The sequence below is a fragment of the Vicia villosa genome, linkage group LG3 (assembly GCF_029867415.1).
Source record: "Vicia villosa cultivar HV-30 ecotype Madison, WI linkage group LG3, Vvil1.0, whole genome shotgun sequence".
Taxonomy (NCBI): Eukaryota; Viridiplantae; Streptophyta; class Magnoliopsida; order Fabales; family Fabaceae; genus Vicia; species Vicia villosa.
Window position 1 is genome coordinate 60,333,479 of NC_081182.1, and position 6,120 is coordinate 60,339,598.

Sequence of the window (6,120 nt, forward strand, 5' to 3'; positions counted from 1 at the left end):
TCTTGGATAATGATATTGATTAGGGATGCTGTTGAGTCAATTGGATTATATGTTAGGTTTAGGGAGGTTATGAATTGATGAAAATTGCATGGATTGTTGGTTGATTATGTGTTGCTTTGATGTGTGATGATGAATAATGATGCAATTGATGATTAACTTCCTGTATATGATGTTTAGAGTCAGTTTTGGACTCAGATTAGGTGAGATCGCAGGATCTGACGCAGACCCGAAAGTCTGTGAAATCGCCAGTTCACGCCGCGTCCCCGTGTTGGCGCCACGAAGGCGTAACTTTTTCTCGTTCCGCGACGCGTGCATAGGTTGGCGCCGCGAACGTGTTTTTGTGGTTCAGGTCGCTCCGCGAACTTTGGTTGCGCCGCGTGCTGTAGCGTTAGTTGTTTTCTTGGAAAGTTAAATGATGTGTAACTTTCGAACCGTAGGTCCGTTTTTAGTGCCGTTTCGAGCACGATGAATCTTATGAGATAACCTACGTGTTTAAATGATGAAATGAGGTGTGAATCCAATTATTTTTAAATATGATTTTATTTCTTGATGAATGATGTATTGTACATATATGCGATGAGATGTGTTAAATACATGCTATGTTGAAATATTAATCATGTGACGATTTGTTTGATTGGATGATGTATTGTTGACATATATGATGAAATGTGACAATATAAGATGTTGTTTTGAAAACATTATGATGTGATGATTAGAGAATTGTATGATGTTGATTGATTTGTTTTGGAATGATGTGGGTACATGTGTGTTCTTCTTACTAAGGATGGTGATTGATGTGGACACATGTATGTTCTTTAATGATGATGATGATTGATTGTATTGAATGATGCTAATGTATATAAACATACTTTGATGATGATGATGATGTTAATGATGATGATGAAATGAGTATTTGATGATGTTACTCATTAGATTTGACGATGGTATAAGTATGTTGTATATGTTGCATTCATTCATGTGCATTGATGATACTGTATCCATAAGGGTGTGTTGGATCAGTGAAGGGCATGATTCCCATTGTGAGGAATATGTGCTGGCAGGGCCGTATCTGGATGATGTTGGATCGGTCATGGGTTATTCCCATTTGACGATGTTGGTACCACATGCATAGTGTCAGTTCATACATATGCATACTTTTATAACATGATTGGAAGTATTCCAGTGTTATAAATATTGATGATGTGTTGCTTGCGTGTTTTGTTGAATTAGTGTTGGGTATGATTGTCTGTATGAAAGATGTGTTTCTGATGATGTTTGTGTAAACAATGGATGTTCCTGATGATCTGAATATGATGTAATTGGGTGAATGATAAACTATGATGTGTTGTTATTTAAGATGCAATAACATTTGTTAACTGTGATGAGACTCACCCTTACTGTTGATATTTTCAGATTGAGGATAGCTGCTTTCGACTTGGTGAGGATTAGCTCATAAGTCGGTTTAGTTGTTGTGTCGGTGTCATGCTCTGATAGATGTAACACTGGGAACGCGATGTTTTGAGTTTCGATTATAACTCTATTGTTTATTTTATTTGAAGTCTGATACATTAACGATGTAATGTTGACTTGATGATTTGATTCCGCTGTGTAAACATGATTTTTATCTAATGAGTTATAATTCAGATGTTTCAGTGATTGCATGACATATGCCAAACGTGTGTTTTTCTTTTATTTTTGAATTGTGACACCCTTTGCATGTTTACTCTGATTTAATTTTGTTAATTACCGCGGGGTATTAGAGGGGTGTTACAACAGTGGTATCATAGCAGGTCGGTCCGTCCGGCCAATTGTTGAGTCAGTTGAGTTGCACGACAGTTGAATACTGTCGGCATATTATCCCTTGGTACGCGACATGTGAGTGAATCACTGTCGGTACTTGGTTGTTTGTTGTTGAAGTTGGTTTGAAACAAGTGGGGGAGAAGCTTCGCTTCTCGGTTATGTTTCAGTTGTGAGATGATTGATTCTGTAGGCCGTGGTTGGCAAGAGTGCAGGTGATGTTGGAATTGTTGTTTTCCGCATCGAAGGTGACTTGGAATTAAGATTTGACTGGTAGTTAAGTTGGATCATCTGGAAGGAAAATGATTAGAGGTAATTGATGATTATTTGTAGGAGAGGGAAATTAAGAGGTTGTAATGTATCAGCTCTGCTGATGGGCTGCGAAGTTGTCAGTTGAGTAGCCGTGCGTCTCGGAAGAGGTTCAGCTGCAAGTTTGCAAAGAGGATTGTTGTCGTAATGTTCCAGAAATTGCGCTTTGGCGATGGGAGGTGTTGCTCAAGTTATAAGAATGTTTGGAAGTGAAGAGATATGATAAGGGGCTGTTTGGAATGCGATCGAATTGAATAGAATGAGTGTTGGAGTGAGATTTTCGTAAGCAAAACGCAGGAAAATTGTTGAATAGCTGCAGAACTTCGAAAATTCATAACTGGAGTTCCGGGTATCCGAATTGAGTTCCGTTTGAAGCGTCGGAAAGCTAACGAGATGAACTTTGTTATAAAAATGATTGCAGCAGCTGTAACATAATTAATCGTGACAGGATGACGTTGGAAAGAAGTGAAGTTACAGTTACTCTTGTTCTTATAACTAGACTTGTTTATTGGTACTGCACGGGATGTCAGTGTCAGTGTTGAACGGATTGAAGGAATAATTAGAAGGCTTATTGAGAAGTAATTTTAAGAATTGAATTTATCAATTGAGGAGCTTTGGATATATCGTATAGAGTGTCACTGCATGATGTCAGTGTTGCATATTTTGGGCTATGATTGGAAAATTCATATCTTGAGTTTCGAGTGTCGGATTAAGGTGCCGTTTGAACCTACGAAGAGGTGGAATTATGTTCTACCTTATGGAAGAGTTATGAATACAGTAGATTGATCCTATAAGGGGATATTGTGAAGTTGGTTAAGGAAGCGTGAAACTTGTTGAATAAGAATGCCTACTACCGCGATTGTTTGAAACAGAATTGAGTAGAATATGTTGTCGATGAATTAATTGACGAGATGTTCGGTGATAAAGATGACTTGAGTACCGATGGATTTTAGTGAGAAGAGAATTAGTAGTAAAGATGGAATAAACTTTAGAACTCTTGGAATCGTATTTGTGATGGCAAAGTAACGATAAGTATAAAAGAAGAAATTTAGAAGATTTCTGACACCTATTGAATGTGAGGGAGACTTTGTTGAGACTCCGAGTGGAATGATATATGGACGCGAAGGATGTTATGGAATTTGTATTAAAACCACGAGTTATGAATGTTGTTTTGGTCGTGCAGGTTAATTGTATGGTTCAAGATTCGAAGTGTTTAGTGATCATAAGAGTTGAAGTACCTCTTTGATCAGAAAAGACTTAATATGAGGCAGCAGAGATGGTTAGAGTATATTTTTTTTAAGGATTATGATTTTGGTTTGAATTACCATCCTGGTAGGGAAAATGTGGTGTTATTGTGTTGCGTAGGAAGTCTTTAAATATGTCGGTACTAATGATGAATGAGTTGGATTTAATTGGACAATTTTAAGACTTGAGTTGGTATGTGAAGGCAATCCTAACAGTGTTAGATTGGGTATGCTAGAAGATGACTAGTGGTATTCTTGAAGAGATTAGAGAAGGTCAGAAAGATGATGTTGAGTTGATCGATAGGTTGATTTCGAATTACCAAGGTAAAGGCGGTGAATTCGGAATCGACGAGAATAGTATAATGAGGTTGAGTGATTGGATTTGTGTAACTGATGTTTTGAGCTTCTGAAGAATATTCTAGAAGAAGGACACCATAGTGAATTATTGGACTATGACGATGTTAATGAGTTTGGGTGCAAACTCGGAAGGGACACTATTATGTAGTAACGACGGTTTATGCTTAAATATGATTTTCAACTAATATTGACAAATTTAGGACTTGATCACCCTAAATCTCTTGTTGGTAGTAGACGGAAATCATATAGGTGGGATGAACTTGTTTGTTACCTTAATGGTTTAAGATGTGATGAATACTAAGCCGTGAGAATAATCACTCACTATGTTGTGTGAACTTATGAAGAAGTGAATATGAAAGAGTGCAACATGGTGGATGATGACTTAAGACGGGTAATCAGAGTCGCGCAGCGAAAGTGTGATGTGGAGTAGTGTTATGAGTACTACTCGCGGGAAGTAAGGAACTAACATGTCGGAAGCCTACATAGAGAATATGTGTTGATCTATGTGGTGAAATTAGAATCCAGTGGATGTAAGGATGTCGTGTCGAAGAATTGTAACTCTTTGAATAATTGTCGAGATGATGAATATGTTATTACGATTGTACATAGTTAACGAGTATGTATTCGGCAGAATTAAAACGAAGAGTTGATGCTATGTGACGTTGTAATAATTTTGTGTTGTTGTCAAGGGGTTATTGTAGATTCCAAATATAATGAGGAATTATACTCTATGAAGGGAGGAATTGATTTAATTCTTAGAAAAGAGCGAAACTCAATTTGAGTTGTTTTGTAAGAAATTGTGTATTAAAGCTGATGAGTGTGATTATAATTGCTTGTGTATACTCGTTCTGATGGTTAGAATGTTTTAATAGATGTAGTAATTCAAGAATTTGTTTTTGAGTACGAGTAAGTATTGCTAAGTGGTAAATTGGTACCATGAATGATGAAGAATGATTCTTGAACGAATTAGTAAAGAGAGAGTCGGAATCGGGTAAAACTCAGAAAATCTATTTGGTATAGATGATTGTGATGAGTAATCAGAGTAATGCGGAAAAGCGGAACGTAACGTGTTGGATAATTGCTGGTGTGACTTAAGAGGAGTCAGAAAGTTGGAATCCGATGATATATGAATATTATTGTTGAGTTTCTTGAAGGAAGCAGCCGGTGAAAAAATGTAAGTATTATTTTATCGCTCCGATGGAAGAGTGTGTCTAAGGTTGGTATGTTGGCAGATGGAATGCATTACTGCAATGTTGATCAGGTGTGATCATACCATGGATTGTGTAATTATATTATGTAGTTATTGGGTGTATTTTATGAGTCGCACCTCGACGTTTCATTGTCATTAACCTTTTGGAGACATAGCAAGTGGTACATCTGTGGGGTGGTCAATGCAACGTAAGAGCTGAGATTGAATGCATGAAACATGTTTCCTGTTGGTTATGTTGGATGGATTTTGAGGATTGACTGATGGTACTGTTAATTGGGAGCTGGAGAGTCATGTGAAGGACTCTTATACGAGCTGGTTACTTGAGGTATGTTTTCGAGGACGAAAACTCTTTTAGTGGGGGAGAGTTGTAACACCCCATATTTTCTAATTTTAATTTAATCGGAAATTAAATTATTATTTAGAATTATTTGGTATTTTGTTGAATTATTGGAGAATTATGGATTAAGGGCCATTGGGCTGGATGGTGAGATTAGTAGTATGGGGGTGCTAAGTGAGTAAGCTCATTACTAATTATTATATGTTTTCATAAAATAAAGGAAATAAGGAAAATTGGGAAATGAGGAAAAGAGTCAGAACGTGAAAAATGAGAAGTGGAAGAGAAGAGCTGAGGAACGTAAAGAGGAACCAAAGAGGAAGAGGACCAAAGATCAAGAACTCTTGGCTAAGGTAAGGGGGGACTCTCTGGTTATCATCTATTATCGTATTCTTGGATAATGATATTGATTAGGGATGCTGTTGAGTCAATTGGATTATATGTTAGGTTTAGGGAGGTTATGAATTGATGAAAATTGCATGGATTGTTGGTTGATTATGTGTTGCTTTGATGTGTGATGATGAATAATGATGCAATTGATGATTAACTTCCTGTATATGATGTTTAGAGTCAGTTTTGGACTCAGATTGGGTGAGATCGCAGGATCTGACGCAGACCCGAAAGTCTGTGAAATTGCCAGTTCGCGCCGCGTCCCCGTGTTGGCGCCGCGAAGGCGTAACTTTTTCTCGTTCCGCGACGCGTGCATAGGTTGGCGCCGCGAACGTGTTTTTGTGGTTCAGGTCGCTCCGCGAACTTTGGTTGCACCGCGTGCTGTAGCGTTAGTTGTTTTCTTGGAAAGTTAAATGATGTGTAACTTTCGAACCGTAGGTCCGTTTTTAGTGTCGTTTCGAGCACGATGAATCTTATGA